A 15,356-nucleotide genomic window follows, 5' to 3' on the forward strand; every position below is an offset into this window, starting at 1 on the left:
GCTTTTGCAACATATATGTGTACTTAAATGTAATAGAATTTCTGAACTTGTAAATGCTCTCTGAACTACTGTGAAAAAATATTGGAGAACGTATGTCAGTTAGTTCTAGTTACTGATTTCAATATTAGTTACTTATGACAAATTTTCGTTATCTGTGTACTGGCTTTTTTACGACTATAGTGCATTTAAAATGAATTGCGACTTTCGACAGTTCAGCACGGAGTGAGTGGAGGGAAGTGTAGTTGCCAACGTGTGTTGCAGATGCCCACATGCGGAACGTGGCAGGGTCGCTTCACTGCATGAACAGCAAGCTGTCCGATCTGCTATCTTTCTGAAACGATTTTAAACAAACTATTCAGTAATAAACCACTTGTCATTTTGTTAATGGTCATTGTTATTGTGATATCTGCGATCTTTCTGAAACGATTTTAAACAAGCTTTTCAGTAATAAAATTTTACATCCTTACTTGAAGTTGTCAGATTCATAACGAACCACTCATCATTTCGTTAATGGTCATAGTTATTGTGATATTTCGCTAGTAAATAAATTACTACAAGAAATTCTTAGTTTGCCATGGAAAATAGGTTTCGCCATGAATTTGTGTTTGTTGCTGTGCATTAAATGTAGATAATATATTAAATTTCTCTTTAGACTTGGCAGGATAGCACTGTCTGTTTCCAGACTTGAGCAAATGGAATGTACATAGAGCGCTCTGGCACGAACTCGTGTGTCAGTGAAAAAACTAGGATGAATTATTCATAAATTCCTCATATCTCATAAAAGTTTTGAGATATCGAAACAGATTTTGGCGAATGATAACAATTACGAGACTGTTTTGTCATATGATTAATATGCCGAACTGCCATATCTACAGCGATATTCAAGCGACTACAGATTTTTTCAAATAAATATTGTAATTATTGAGGGCTTTGGCGAAACGAGAACTGCTGTGAGTTTTGTAACAATATAAGTAAAGAAGTTACACGTTTACTTTTATACAGAGAATTTGCTCTTTCATAAACTACTGGACAGACTTGCACTCAGTTCTTAGTTTAATAACACACTATTTCAGGATTATGTCCCAATTTCAACTGCATTACAGTGTTAGTGAGACGAATATTTCAAAACTCTGCTGTATTTTAACAAGAGAAAATTTTAACATGGCAGCAGGAGAAGTTATGTATTCCTCAGAACTCGTCACTGACCTTCATGAATCAATGTCTCCTCAACTACCTTCTTGGTATTATGGCTGACAACTCAAGACCAGGCCTGCCATGTAACATTCACAGTAGCTTCTTTTACCAGCATTTCAATCTCAGTGAGCATAAATTTCTTGCTGTTTCTTGCCACATTACTTTTCACCTAGGCCTTTATACTCTGTCGGATTTAAATGAGCATGATACAGATGAAGACTGATTGAACTATGTCCTTTACCGTCCACCACTTCGCGTGAAGTTTTGGCTTGTACAACACTGAAAGTTCCATTAACTTCGCCTTATACATGCTAGGTTAAACTTTGTCTCATGAAATATTTCTTTGTAGCCAGAGCAAAATTTGCGCTTTCGTCCATTGCATTGTTGGAGCTTTATGCATCAAAACAGAGTGGCATGGCGTTTTGTCCATTACTCTTGTCGAATTCCGACGAGTGTTTTGCAGCAGAACATTATCTTCACAGCAATACTACTACTACTACTACTACTACTACTAGTAGTAGTAGTAGTAGTAGTAGTAGTAGCTTTGTTCTTCTGTACATTTTTTTTACAAGGGTATAGGACATTTCAAAGTATTTATAAGTTTATATCAATTTAAAATAAGCTAATTCGTATACACATATATTTACAGGCTTCTAGCTAGAGACAATCATTAGATTTACTCCAAGTATACAATACTATTTTTTTAAAAATAACTTATTAAATAATGTAATGCCACACTGTTCACTCATGTCTCACTATCAATCACTGCACACACTATATGCACATTGTTTCATAACCACTCACTACACACAGACACACACACACACACACACACACACACACACACACACACACACACACACACACATTGGTGATCTCTGGGCCATTTTCTGTACTGCAAGTTCTCATTTGCTATCCTGAAAAACTGAGTCAGCATCCCTCCATAATGAGTGAGATGTTGAGCTCAAAAAGAGTATTGTGCTATGCATATCTTGGGGGTAAGTATTTCTAGAAAGGAAAAAAGAAGGGGAAAAACATAAAGTGAAGGTGTTATGTGGAATATTGGATGTTTTATAATCATTATTATTATTATTTATTTGTATAACATTTTTTATCAAACCCCTACTCTGTTTTATCTAAGTAATCCTTCAATGTATAAAATGTATTGCATATCAGGTACTTTTTAGCTGCCTTTTTAAATAAGTGCATTTTTGCAATTTTTTAAATCTCTTTTGGTAATTTATTGTACAGTTTTATTCCTTGGTGAAAATGCTGTTTTGAGTTTTATGTTTATTTTTTCTTGGAAAATATAAGTTGAGTCTATCTCTTGTTGCATGGTCATGGACAGAGCTGTTTGTGCAGTAATCACCAATGTTATTTTTGATGTGTACAACTGACTGGGAAATGTATTCACATGGAGCAGTTAAAATCCCTAGTGTTTTGAACAGATCTTTACAAAGATCTCGACTAGTATTTTTGGTTATTATTCATATGGCTCTTTTCTGGAGTTTAAAATTGTGCTCATATTTTGTGCATTTGTTCCCCAAAAAAGAATGCCATAGCTAAGAATTGAGTGTACATATGAATAATATGTAACTAAAAGACACTGCATGCTACACACTGGTGATAGGATTCTAAGGGTATAACATGCTGATGACATTTGTTTGCAAGTACCTTTGTGTGTTCACACTACTTCAACTGAGAATCAGTATTCATTTCTAGAAGTTTTGCATTTGTTATGCAGTCTATACAGGTACCACCTACATTTAATTTAACATTGTCGTTTTTACTCTTCAAACTGAAATTCATGGCACTAGTTTTCTTTATGTTGAATGTCACTTTATTGTTTATTGACCAGTCACAAACTTCCTTGAGAGTTTCATTTGGTTTCTTGGCAAGCAGTTCACTTGTTTTCTCAGTGACTATAATATTGCTGTCATCAGCGAAGAGAATTTTTTCACCATGAGTAACACTACTGGGAAAGTCATTGATGTATATCAGGAACAGTGTTGGTCCTAATATGCTACCTTGCGGAACCCCTGTATCAATGTATTTTGATTCTGATATGTTTAGATCTATTTCTAGTGTGTGTGATCTCTACTCTTTGTATCCTATCTGTTAGGTATGATCGAAACCAGTCATTAGCTACCCCTATAATGCCTAATGCTTCTAATTTATTTAATAGAATCTTGTGGTCGACTGTATCGAACGCCCCCAGAAATATGTCTGTGACACACTCATCTTTATCAAGAGCATCAAGTAGAACTTTTGTGAATTCTACTATGGGTGACTCCATGTTTTTGCCACTTTGGAAACCAAACTGTGATTCGCTTAAAAGACTGTATTTATTCAAGTAATTCATTAATTTGTCTTTCATAATTGCTTCTATTATTTTTGAGAATGCTGACAGCAGGAAAATGAGCTGGTAATTTTCTATGTCTTCTGCATTACCTTTCTTAAGCAAAGGTACAACTCTTGCCTGCTTTAACTGCTCTGAAAATGTCCTGATGTGAAGGATTCATTTATTATATTTGTCATGGGGACTTGTATAATCCCTATGCATTGTTTCAGTACACACACTGGTGCTTCATCTAAGCCTACTGACTTTTTATTTTTTAGTTTTTGAACAGTTTTATTGACTTGATTCTCTGTGGTTGGAAGTAACATCATTGTATTTAGTGTGATATTGTTTACAGGTGTTATATTTGTTTTTGGGAATTTTTGCTGTAACTTCTCTGTAATACTTGAAAAATGCTCGTTTACAAAGTTTGCTAAGTGTTGTGGATCATTTATTACCTTATCCCCCTCCCTTAGCAGTATGTTATTATGCGTTTGTTTGCCTCTCCCCGTTTCCTTTTTTACAACATCCCAGACTGCTTTTTATTGCAAATCTCGTATGCAGATATACTGCATTGTTGTCATTAATGCAACAGTAACACAAAACACTTGTTCACAATACCTGACGACTACAGAACAGCAATTCCAGAAAATACGACTTTACTACGAGAGGCGTCAAACGTTGACGCATCTACAGCGTGATACCACGTGGTGCTGTTTACTCATAGTTTGGCAACAGGGGCACTTTATCAGACGAACCGCTGGCTGCTTAGTAGGGAAAGCCGGCTCGCCATTGGTGTTACCTGGGCAACGGCGTCATGTCCCGTTCCGGTCAGCCAAACGTCAAAAGTCATAACTAATTTTAAACGCGCTACATGATTCCTTTGTCGGTTTTTTAACATTTCATGCCACTGTTTGAAATACATCGTTATTTATTTCATTTTTCCATTATTGTGGTACATTTTAGTTTCTTCCTTTCCAAATCCCCACTTTCCAGCGGTGACCTCGATAGATTCAATAATTATTGTTATAAATTTGCGCTACTTCACCGCTTGCCTCTGGTATGACGTAACTGCTCAAGCGTAAGAGTCTTATTATCAGACACTAGAATTCACTCCAGAATTGCAATACACGGTTGCGCCGTCGAAAGTGTTACGGTTATTTAATTAGTTCCGATCACTGCTATCCACTGCCCCTCCCCCCCCCCCCAAAAAAAATTAATAATATAGCTATTTATTTTGTTAAACTATTTATGCATGTCTGACCTGATTTAGGGGAATTTCAAATGCAAAATAGGAGGAAATTGAACTTTACAGTTGGCGACCCTGCTGCAACTCGATGTTCAGTTTACAAACAAAACAGCTGTGACAGCGTAGCTATCCGATTTTAGTTTGACAGTTGTGACAGCAAAACTACGTCGAAAGAAATATCCATAATTAATCCTCGGAACATTTATGCCGGAAATGTTTATACTAACGGCAACAGGTCTTTATTTGTTTATGTGACCTGATATCTCAGTGTGCCACTGACGCTGGACAAAACTTACTGAAATCTGCATTGGGTAGGTTATGGCCCCAATACATTGCAACTGCTTTGTACAAGTTCATGAAAGGGCTCCGCAGTAAATCGGTCGGAACGTCGTCAGTTTACATGATTTATTTGTTTACGATAACGCGGACCAATACCGAAAATCATTTTATCCAAAATGTTTTATATAATATTTGCTACCCGGACTGGTTGATATTTGGTCCCTTTCTCTCCAAACCAACCAACCAGCCAACATATATACATTTCAAAATATAAAAGCAGTGCAGTTTACCATCTCCAGCCATCTGAAAATGGATTTTGCAAGAGTCTGTTGGTTTGTTCCCATTACTGACTTCCATGGCTCTGGATTCTAAAATTACTAGTAGCAACGCGCCCAATAATATCGCAATATATTTTATGTGAGCCTTGATGTATGCATTTTATGCACTTAATCGAGCAGTAATTTCCTTGGCTTTCACTTTTCTTACGATGTATTTTACGCAAAATGTGTTGCATATAAAATTTAACATAATTCGATGTTGGAAAAAAATCACTGAACAAAATATCAGGACTAAACTAATTGGTGCAATGTTCATCGAAAACTCCTAAATGTCTCACAAAAATAGAGATTTTAAAACTAGCTAAAATAGGTATCTTGTCTTAGCTTGGTTCTGTAAATTTCAAATATGTTAGAAAGATCCTTTGATCACATTTGTTGGATTCACAACTATAACTTTTTGATTGAACCAATACATTGGGTATACTACGATGCAATCAGTCACTATAATACTCATTCTGCATGATTATATTATGTATGGTAATTCTATCACAGGAGCCCTCCTGTGTTTGTAGTTCTTGGGTGTGGGATGAATTTGTCCCTGTTTACAAGCAGCTGGAATATTCTGGACTGCTTTCAAATGATTGGAAGCTATTGTGGTTTGGTATGTGGGGTGATAACAGAGATTCTTCAAGTACTGTCTTGTCATGTAGGTACTGGCTCTTCTCCAAGAAAAATAGTGCTCATCACTATTTGTTGTCTTGACTGTGTGGTGAGTCTGTAGTGGGTTTAATCCTTTGTACATAGGAGGGACAGTTCAGGGTACTACACCCTTACTCCTTACCATTAAATTTGAAGTGCTGTCTGTTGCAGACTGGGGGAACCCACTTTGATAAAAGTCTCGCTTCTGTGAAAAAATCTAATAAAGGTGTCCTGGTACAGCAAATGTGTGGGTTCTAGGGCAGCACATACACACAATGAAAGTAACACAGAATAGTGAATAGTAAAATATATTACTCAGCTTTGGTAAGATTAGTTACAGCAGTTGTAGAATGCAGGTTTATTTTATCTGTACTGTGTTGACTACAGTTCAAAGACAGAAATTAAATAATGTCTGAACTAAAGTCTGAAGAAAACTAATCTTGTGCCTTGATGTACTATTCGAAGAACAGTTCCAAACTAACAGTACTCAGTTAAAACTCTAGGCAGGTGGTCTCTGTCCATACACAAAAATTCTGTTCATTGTTCAGTTTCTAGTGAAGGATAATCACTGTCTATCTATAGGCCACTATTTCTGTCTCACTCAACGAATCGCACACTAAACATTCTTCAGGAACTTCCTAGCAAGACTCAGTCTGGCGTTCAGACTTACAATTCACATCATCATCTTATGCACGGTTACTCAAGTGCACTTCTCTCTTATGAATAGCGCTGCCACTCCAGGGCACGTGGTTCTCAATGGCAGCAGGATTGGTTTGTGCATTGCAATGTTGTTGCTGTGGATGGAGGTCCATGGTATGTCTGGTACCAACTGTTGCAAACTCTTGTTGTGTAGTATCTCAGTACATTGCACTGTCTTGCTCTGAAACTGAGCTATTGTGACAAACTTCACCTGTCGGAAGCCTGCTGTGTTGAGGGAAAGCATGTGCAAATGGGTACAAATCTGTTAACATTGGAAGTTTGAATTTTTCCACGACTATTGCTACCCCTTAGGGAAATGTCAAGAAAGGATGTGAAAGATCAGATTGTGCATCCAGTGTGTATGCCTAGGGTGCCTCATTCAAGATGTCGAAGAAACTGTTCTGAAGACATTGAGGCAACAGGGTGCAATCAGTTGCAGATTTTGGCACATGTTGCAACAAATGATGCCTCAACAAAAATACTCAGTATAACAGGTTTGATGAACAAGACTACTCACCTAGCAGCAGCAGCAGCAGTAGCATGAGGAAAAGACACACAAAAAGCTGTGAAATCAGGTGAGTTTCTGGAGCCAATGACTCCTCCTCCTGCCAGAAGGGTTGAAGGGAATGGAAGGGCGGTGAAGGAAAAGGACTGATGAGTTTTATGAAATGGGCTGAGCTATGGAAGAGTCAGCCAGAACCCTGTGTTAGAAGAGACTTACTCTATGGGATGAGGTCGATTCTGTCTGATATTTTGCCCTGCCCGCTTATAATAGTTTTCTGCCCCCCCCCCCCCCCCCTGAAAAAAAACCTCTCATCCAAGTTTCTGTAACACACTTGTCTTGCACACCCTATGCTCCTTACGCAAAAAATTTTCGTACCCTCTGGCTCTGACCCCTGTGACTGTCCCTCCTCTTAAGACTGCCCGATGCACCACCCTGGAACCTCCTACGTGAGCTCTGTAACAGCAAGACTTACACTGATCAGCCAGAACATTATGACACCTGGCCCTGTGATATGGCACATTATCTTGTTTAAAAAATGCCATGATTCTCATGAAGGGGGTATGTGGTCTGTAACCAGTGTACGATACTCCTTGGCCATCATGGTGCCTTGCACGAGCTCCACTGGACTCTTGAGTGCCCATGTGAATGTTTCTCAGAGCATAATGGAGCATCAACATCCAGTGCTGATGGTCATGTGCCCATTTCAGTCGTAGTTGCTGATGTGATGTTAACACTGGCACATGCACGGGTCGTCGGCTGTGGAGACCCATTATTAGGAGTGTTCAGTGTACTGTGTGTTCAGACACATTTTCACTCTGCCCAGCATTAAAGTTTGATGTTAGTGCTGCCACAGTTCACCACCTGTCCTGTTTTACCAGTCTGCCCAACCTATGATGTCCGATATCTGTAATGAGTAATGGCCACTCAACACCTTGATGTCTGGCCGTGGCTTCGCCATGTGTTGAAGACACTCGTCACAGCACTCCTTGAACACCTGACAAGTTGTGCAATTTCTCTCTTCATTCTGAGCCTCCGGGCCATCACAATCTGCCCTCAGTCTAACTCAGGTAGATCACATACCCTCCTCACTCTACACACGGACAGTATGCCCACTGATACCACTTGCACTGTGTGTGTGTGTGTGTGTGTGTGTGTGTGTGTGTGTGTGTGTGTGTGTGTGGAGAGAGAGAGAGAGAGAGAGAGAGAGAGAGAGAGAGAGAGAGAGAGAGAGAGAGATATTGGCAGTCATTTCTCTCCAGGTGATGTTGTTGTCTCCTGGCTAGGTTTATACTGATAATAATATATTGATAATAGATCAGTGGTTTTAATGTTTTAATTGACCAGGTGTACTATCAAAGGCAGAGCCCGCTTTTGAAAAACACATGTTGTTTACCAGCTGTTATGTAATCATTGTTTGGCCCTCTACATTGGTACGAGTACCACCAAGTCATCAGTTAGGATGAATGGACATAGACAGAGGGTGTATACTGCCAACACACAATATCCTGTTATGAGCATACTCTGCAATATGACAGTTATTACCTCAGTACCTGTTTCACCACACATGCCTTCTGTATTTCTCAAAAGTACGCAGTTGTCTTTACAACATGCGCTCCATTCTCCCCATCCACCTGGCCGAAATTTACATTAATATCTGTGGTCTCAGCATTTCTTTCCAGTAACTGTTCCTTTTCTTTGCTCCCTTTTATTTTTCTATATATTTTTTTAAATTTTCTGACTTGTCTCTTTTCTTCCTCTACATGGTGAGTGGAAGTAACTCCTTATTTTTAATATTTTTCCTCTCCTAAAATATTTTACTTCTAAACTCAGTCTTTTACAGAAATGTAGTTTATTGTATACCATGATCTTTCCAAAAGTTACAACTCAAGTGTGTGCTCCAGTATTTGATACACTCTGTCTTAAATGAGCAGCTTGCCTTCTGTGTTTATCCCTGCACTACCTTTTGATCTGAATTACAGACTGCTACACCTTAAATATTAGTACATTTTTAGCCCCCTCCTCAATTGTTAGGTGTCCTGACATCTTTCTGGCTTCAAAGGAACATCAGAAGCTTACAGGATCTGGAGAAAATGTGATAAAAATGGCATACTTTAGACAATAAAACAAGATGGATTTCATTGCTATCTACACATACCATCAATAGAATTGCAAAATCAGACATTACTTTCGGTCCACTCTGTATAACAAATTTAGCTTTCCACTCTTATTGACTCTTTCATCATCTTTTTTCAGCAATATCTCTCTTGTTTACTAACCAAGCTTCCACCTTTACGTTCACAGCCTTCCAAATTTCATCCACTGCAGACATTAAAAGTTGGACTTTCCTTTTCATCCTGTCCAGTAAGTCTCCCCTGACCTGGAATTCTGGATGACTTTTCTGCAACTCTTACCATTTCTTAAGCCTTACCAGCCCTTTTCCTTCAAACCTTTTCATCTTCCACTAACCCTTCTGTGAGAAGAAAGAGTCACTGGTTCTGAAAGCTCGTGCATTTCCACATCCTTTAGCCATTTTCTTCTGCTACCACTTGGTGGGTAGAGTTTTGCAACTTAAAGTGATGGTTTTTAATTAAATACTTTCAACACATTGTAGGTTAACAATAATCATTATTAACGGATGCCTGAAGACTTCTAAACTGTGTTTAGGTTTTGCAAGCACAGTGAGGAATGTTTCAATAAATAAATAAGCAATGGAACTGACGTCAGATAGACTATAACCATGATAACCCAGTGATAAATGTTGAAGTTGTTATAACACAATTTTTTTATGAGATGACACTGTCAGATATATTTCCCTGTGTAAAATATCTGTGTTTATTGTTTCACAATTACATACATTGGACCACTTAATAGTGAGAAGTTCTTGTGAGATATCTGCCATGATATAAGTTATTTAAAGTTTATGGTTCTTTCTGGTGAAACCCTTTTCTGATTCCTACAGTCCTTCTAAGGGGTATAAAAGTTTTTCTCTATTCCAATATTTGTAAGTGTTCTTAAAATGCAATAACATTATTTATACTCTGTAACATTTTTACATGTTCCCCCATTATAAAACGCCAAAAGTCCACAGTAGGAGAGGGCTTTCTTTTCCAAGTTTAGGGACTGTAGCCTAGTCTCGTTAAAGGCTACATTCCCAAACGTACACACAACAGATTTTTACCACATCTTAACTGGCCTGAGCTCACTCATGCTGTACCCTACAGATCATTATTAATGTGGGGAATCAGTTCAGAACAGGATTCTGTGACCATTTTACTCGTTCAGTTAATAAAGTGCATAAATATTATTCCATATCACATGTTTCAACTGTTTCCAACATTGGTTCCTGTAAATCAAACATGAAGCGTATACAAATGAACTTAATGTTCCTAAATATTTTACCACATGGAGTGAAGTCTCAAATAGTGCCAGATCATGGAAAACCTGAAAACAAAATTGTGTGACACAGGTCATTGATAAGTTATATACATCGTCAGAGTTCTAGCTTCCAACACAACTTTTCAGATTGTTGTTGTTGTTGTGATCTTCAGTCCTGAGACTGGTTTGATGCAGCTCTCCATGCTACTCGATCCTGTGCAAGCTTCTTCATCTCCCAGTACCTACTGCAGCCTACATCCTTCTGAATCTGCGTAGTGTATTCATTTCTTGGTCTCCCTCTACTATTTTTACCCTCCACTCTGCCCTCCAGTACTAAATTGATGATCCCTTGATGCCTCAGAACATGTCCTACCAACTGATCCCTTCTTCTAGTCAAGTTGTGCCACAAACTTCTCTTCTCCCCAATCCTATTTAATACCTCCTCATTAGTTATATGATATACCCATCTAATCTTCAGCATTCTTCTGTAGCACCACATTTCGAAAGCTTCTATTCTCTTCTTGTCTAAAGTATTTATCGTCCATGTTTCACTTCCATACATGGCTACACTCCATATAAATACTTTCAGAAACGACTTCTTGACATTTAAATCTATACTCGATGTTAACAAATTTCTCTTCTTCAGAAACGCTTTCCTTGCCATTGCCAGTCTACATTTTATATCCTCTCTACTTCGACCATCATCAGTTATTTTGCTCCCAAAATAGCAAAACTCCTTTACTACTTTAAGTGTCTCATTTCCTAATCTAATTGCCTCAGCATCACCTGACTTAATTCGACTACATTCCATTATCCTCGTTTTGCTTTTGTTGATGTTCATCTTATACCCTCCTTTCAAGACACTGTCCATTCCGTTCAACTGCTCTTCCAAGTCCTTTGCTGTCTCTGACAGAATTACAATGTCATCAGCGAACCTCAAAGTTTTTATTACTTCTCCATGGATTTTAATACCTACTCCAAACTTTTCTTTTGTTTCCTTTACTGCTTGCTCAATATACAGATTGAATAGCATCGGGGAGAGGCTACAATCCTGTCTCACTCCCTTCCCAACCACTGCTTCCCTTTCATGTCCCTCGACTCTTATAACTGCCATCTGGTTTCTGTACAAATTGTAAATAGCCTTTTGCTCCCTGTATTTTACACCTGCCACCTTCAGAATTTGAAAGAGAGTATTCCAATCAACATTGTCAAAAGCTTTCTCTAAGTCTACAAACGCTAGAAACGTAGGTTTACCTTTCCTTAATCATTCTTCTAAGATTAGTCGCAGGGTCAGTATTGCCTCACGTGTTCCAACATTTCTACGGAATCCAAACTGATCTTCCCTGAGGTCGGCGGCTTCTACCAGTTTTTCCATTCGCCTGTAAAGAATTCACATTAGTATTTTGCAGCTGTGGCTTATTAAACTGATAGTTTGGTAATTTTCACATCTGTCAACACCTGCTTTCTTTGGGATTGGAATTATTATATTTTTCTTGAAGTCTGAGGGAATTTCACCTGTCTCATACATCTTGCTCACCAGATGATAGAGTTTTGTCAGGGCTGGCACTCCCAAGGCTGTCAGTAGTTCTAATGGAATGTTGTCTACTCCCAGGGCCTCATTTCGAATTAGGTCTTTCAGTGCTCTGTCAAACTCTTCACGCAGTACCATATCTCCCATTTCATCTTCATTTACATCTTCTTCCATTTCCATAATATTGTCCTCAAGAACATCTCACCTGTATAGACCCTCTATGTACTCCTCCACCTTTCTGCTTTCCCTTCTTTGCTTAGTACTGGGTTTCCATCTGAGCTCTTGATATTCATGCAATTAGTTCTCTTTTCTCCAAAGGTATCTTTAATTTTCCTGTAAGCAGTATCTATCTTACCCCTCGTGAGATAAGCCTCTACATCCTTACATTTGTCCTCTACCCATCCCTGCTTAGCCATTTTGCACTTCCTGTCGATCTCATTTTTGAAACGTTTGTATTTGTTTTTGCCTGGTTCACTTGTTGCATTTTTGTATTTTCTCCTTTGATCAATTAAATTCAGTATCTCTTCTGTTACCCAAGGATTACTACTAGCCCTTGTCTTTTTACCTACTTGATCCTCTGCTGCCTTCACTATTTCATTCCTCAAAGCTACCCATTCTTCTTCTACTGTATTTCTTTTCCCCATTCCTGTCAATTGTTCCCTTATGCTCTCCCTGAAACTCTGAACAACCTCTGATTCTTTCAGTTTATCCAGGTCCCATCTCCTTAAATTCCCTCCTTTTTGCAGTTTCTTCAGTTTTAATCTACAGTTCATAACCAATAGATTGTGGTCAGAGTCCACATCTGCCCCTGGAAACGTCTTACAATTTAGAACCTGGTTCCTAAATCTCTGTCTTACCATTATATAATCTATCTGATACCTTCTAGTATCTCCAGGATTCTTCCATGTATACAACCTTCTTTCGTGATTCTTGAAATAAATGTTAGCTATGATTAATTTATGCTCTGTGCAGAATTCTACCAGGCGGCTACCTCTTTCATTTCTGTCCCCCAATCCATATTCACTCACTATGTTTCCTTCTCTCTCTTTTCCTACTCTCGAATTCCAGTCACCCATGATCATTAAATTTTCATCTCCCTTCACTACCTGAATAATTTCTTTTATCTGATCATACATTTCATCAATTTCTCATCACCTGCAGAGCTAGTTGGCATATAAACTTGTACTACTGTAGTAGACATGTGCTTCGTGTCTATCTTGGCCACAATAATGTGTTCACTATGCTGTTGGTAGTAGCTTACCCGCACTCCTATTTTTTTTTTTTCATTATGAAACGTACTCCTGCATTACCCCTATTTAATTTGGATTTATAACCCTGTATTCACCTGAGCAGAAGTCTTGTTCTTCCTGCTACCGAACTTCACTAATAACCACTATATCTAACTTCAACCTATCCATTTCCCTTTTTAAATTTTCTTACCTACCTGCCAGATTAAGGGATCCGACATTCCACGCTCCGATCCGTAGAACTCCAGTTTTCTTTCTCCTGATAACGATGTCCTCTTGAGTAGTTCCCGCCCGGAGATCCGAATGGGGGACTATTTCACCTCCGGAATATTTTACCCAAGAGGACACCATCATCATTTAACCATACAGTAGAACTGCATGCCTTCGGGAAAAATTACGGCTGTAGTTTCCCCTTGCTTTCATCCGTTCACAATACCACAACAGCAAGGCCGTTTTGGTTAGTGTTACAGGGCCAGGTCAGTCAATCATCCAGACTGTAGCCCCTGCAACTACTGAAAAGGCTACTGGCCCTCTTCAGGAAACACACGTTTGTGTGGCCTCTCAACAGATACCCCTTCATTGTGGTTGCAGCTACGGTACAGCTATCTGTATTGTTGAGGCATGCAAGTGTCCCCACCAACTGCAAGGTCCATGGTTCATGGGGGGGCTTTTCAGATTGTAAAATTTATTTTAATTGTTTGCTGCTATTCTCTGTTGGGGATAGATCAAACATGTGTGGCAGTGTGGATGTGGAGATATGGTCCTGAGTTTTTCTGCATGTTTGTCTAGTGAGGAGTGTTGAGAGACCAATGAATAGAGTACAACCATTTTTCAAGTCTTTGAGCTAACTTGTAAGATCTATATACACAAGGTATAAATGCTTTTGGAAGCGTGTTTATTAAAATATTAGCCTGTGGTTCAAGATGCTGTACGTTCAGGAAAATGCCACAATGGTTGCTGCAACACTGTCTCATTAAACTTCCTGAGCCCACATATCTCCTGTCTAGTCCTACACTGCTCCATGCATACATTACAGCTTCAACAGCAATAATAATAAAAAAAATCAGATGCTCACCTGCCTAAAAAAATACATATTAAAGATATTTAAACATTATCTATGTACTAATAGTAACAGTAAAAGTTATTTCAGTTTGGATTTACAGACATTGATACATTAAAAAAATCAGATGACTATAAATATATTCAATTATTACTAAGTAATTCAGTTAACTTCAGTTTGTGGTCCTAAAGTCATCTGCAAGTGTGTGTGTTCATGTGCAGTGAAAATTGTTAAGAGGGTAAATGAACAATGTATAATTTTTTTGTTACATTAGGAATAACCAACTGAGATAGTGAATTAGAAAAGCATGGTCCTTAGATTTGGGGCGCAGTTTATTATTAAATTTTAATCCCAGATAGACAGTGCTAGTTAGTTTTTCTTGATAAGTGGTATTCCAGATTGACTCCTATTACACACACATGTGGAGAACTGTTAGTGAGACACTTAGAGTTTTCCTGATGGACACAACAGAATGGCAGATGCACTCACTTGGTACAATAAGGAAACTTGAAGTTTTTAAAAATTGTTCTATACAAGAAGCTCAACTAATTATTATTATTATTGCTATAGCCCCTGTCTCTTGTTTTAATAACCATGAAAGAAGGTTGGGTGGTAGTTACCTGGAAATACTAAAAGGTTTCAAATAATGTATTAATGCTAAGACAGAGATTCTGAAACCAGATTTTAAAGTGCAAGACATTTCCAGGACAAATGTGGAATTGGACCATAATTCATTGATTATGAACTGCGGAAAGGTGGGAATTTAAGGAGGTGGGAGCTAAATAAGTTGACAAGAGTGAGAGGTTATTAAGAGCTGCAAAGGGAGTATTTGGCAACAATTGACTGAAAGAGGAGTAAGAATTGCAATAGAAGTGAAATGAGTAACTGTAAGAGATGAAATA

At 38.3% G+C, this 15,356-nt stretch overlaps 1 protein-coding gene across 1 annotated transcript in view; it reads left to right on the top strand.

The window, feature by feature from the left end:
- The first annotated feature begins 4,908 nt into the window (after positions 1-4,908).
- The window catches only part of LOC124717166, a 55,778-nt gene continuing 45,330 nt past the window's right edge, over positions 4,909-15,356 (top strand). The window contains exon 1 of the mRNA XM_047243936.1: positions 4,909-5,092. The gene's annotated coding sequence lies outside the window, so the exon portion shown is untranslated. The remainder of the gene's footprint in view (positions 5,093-15,356) is intronic.

Source organism: Schistocerca piceifrons, chromosome 9 (genome assembly GCF_021461385.2).
Source record: "Schistocerca piceifrons isolate TAMUIC-IGC-003096 chromosome 9, iqSchPice1.1, whole genome shotgun sequence".
NCBI lineage: Eukaryota > Metazoa > Arthropoda > Insecta > Orthoptera > Acrididae > Schistocerca > Schistocerca piceifrons.